This window comes from Lynx canadensis, chromosome B1 (genome assembly GCF_007474595.2).
Source record: "Lynx canadensis isolate LIC74 chromosome B1, mLynCan4.pri.v2, whole genome shotgun sequence".
NCBI classification, from domain to species: Eukaryota; Metazoa; Chordata; class Mammalia; order Carnivora; family Felidae; genus Lynx; species Lynx canadensis.
In genome coordinates, this window is record NC_044306.2 from 87782806 (window position 1) to 87785316 (window position 2511).

Here is a 2511-nt window from a genome sequence, read left to right on the forward strand (position 1 = left end):
TAAACTGGACTGGTTAGTCAGTCTAGGGAAAGAGTTTATACAGGTAAAAAGTATGGGGCAGAAAAAGTGCAGACTAACACATTGCTAAAATAGTATTGATATTGCAAGTAGACAGGAGCAGAAATGATGGGATTAAAGTCACCCACAAGGGAAAAAAGTAAACGGGGAATAAGAAAGAAGAGCATAAAGACAGAAGCTGTATTGCCAAATGGAAAGAAAGTTTGCATGTGAGGTGAGGATTGTCTGTGAATCAGAAACTGTCGAAATGTAAAAGAGGAAGTTATACAAGCATATTGTATTTGTAGTTAGGCAGAAAATAATTTCACAACAACATATGACTTAGCAGGATTAAACAGCTCAAAGTGTCTTTGCCCAAATGCTTCTAAGGATTTAGGTAGTCATTAAAAACAGGAAAGAAAAGGAGTCAATGGATATCATTATTCTTTTATAAGAGAAGCTTTATATGCTTCTTTTAAAAGGATGGAAGTATAAGTTATAAACAGAAATTAAATGGTTGAAATAAGGGTTTCATTTAAAGGCAATAAGACCATTAATATGCTCACTAAATACCAGCTGGCTATTAGAAACCTATTTAATGAGATTTACCAACCACTAAAACCACCATGTCTATCTGTTAAATAGCCATTAAATATCAATAATTTTGTTTGTTATGGAAAATACAGTTAAACTATTCCAACACAGTAGGAAAACTACAAGTAATAATTAAAAGTAATATTTGTTGAGTGTTTATTATAAGCCAGCCACTGTTCCATAGACTTCTTGAGCATGATCTCTTTTAGTACTGACAAGGCTATAAGATCAGCATTGTGTCCTCCACAACTGGGGGAACTGAGGCCTGGAAAGATTAATTAACTTGCTTAAGGTCACACAGCTGGTCAGTGGTGTGATGGTGGAACTCAGTCTGACTCCAGAATCCAGTTCCTACCAGTGAGTTACCCAGTGGCACCTGCTCTAAACAATATCCCGGAGTCTTAGGGTAAATCTAATAATGGCAACCTTACCAGTTAGAGGCTGGGTGATCTGAGTTTCAGCCCAGACTTTCCCATGGTCTTTGCCATGCTGGTGGGTAGGAGTCAGATGATCTGTTGAAAGTACTGCAAAGGTGTCATCTGTGACAAGCCCTTGTGAGCACTTTTTACACTTTCAGTCCGATCATGTATAAGATAGGAAAGCAGGGTTCCTGAGTTTCCAACCCTTCTCACTCTTTGTCTCAGGTTGTGTGTGTGTGTGCGTGCGTGTTATCACCTGCAGTCTCTCCAATCTATCTTCTTTTTGTTCACCATCCTTAGGTCTCTCTCATTCTATGGCATCACCTCCTTTTGTATCTTCCATTTGGCTTGCTGCCTACAGGGGTGAGGTGGTGGTGGGAATCATGTAGGGAAGAGCTTGTCTCAAAGACTCACTGATTCCTGAGAGCAGGGCATAAAGTGTTTGCAGAAGTCTGAAAATATGCACGCAGGCTACCTGAAGGTTTTGCATCTGTGGTATTATTCACATTTGGGGGGCAAATAGCGAACGGTGAAAGCTTAAAAAAAGCTCTGAGAAGGAATGCTGTGCTCGTAAAATTGTTGCTTGTCAAAACCATGTTTAATAAATATAGCCCATAGCAGGATTTTATTCTCTGCAACACAGTAAATAATTAATCCTCTAAATTTATTGTTGACTAGTAATGAATACATACCAAGTCTATTACTCGTTCTAAATTCTTGTCCAATATGTCAATTTGTTTTCTTATTTCTTTTTCATTTTCCCTAATTTTTAAAAGTCGACATTAATATCATTTCATACTGCTCTGTAAGTGCTTCTAAAAACTCATTTTTTCCCCTTAGAGTTTACCTACCAACAAAGGTTTTGAATAATCAAATCATAGCCATCTTTATATTTCATTTGGCTAAATTTTAGATTATGCTCTCAGGTTAAGAATTGCATCATTTGTACCTCAACACAGTGCCAACCACATTGTCTCCTTTTACAACTAAACAACAGCCTTAGTAACAACATATTGGAAAGCTTATTAACTTTAACTTATACTTTTAAGAAGCAATTATGCATTCACACTAGACTACGTGGGAGTTGCAAGTCTGGAAAAGATATAGCAAGACCGTTATGTAAGATACTCAGCTAAACATATTTAGCTGAAAGAAAATACATGAATCTAGAAATAACATATGGTGAATGACACCAGTAAATGAAACCACATGGCATGTATGAGAGTGTCCTGTGTGACAGATTCCGTAGTCACCCTTTGCGAACCCATTCCACTGTCTAATCTTGACGTTTGAGGAAGGCTCTCTGCATGCGATTTGTATCTCCCTTGACACAATTTAGGGTTATTTCTGCTTAGACTATCTATATGGGAGGGAGCGGAGCTAATTCTTCAAAAAATGCCTCCACCGGCCTGAGGACCCTTAAGTCAGGTGTATACTTCTTTTTCTAGGCTAAATATCCGTTGTCATTCCTAGTTACTGGTGGACATATTTGCCATATGCA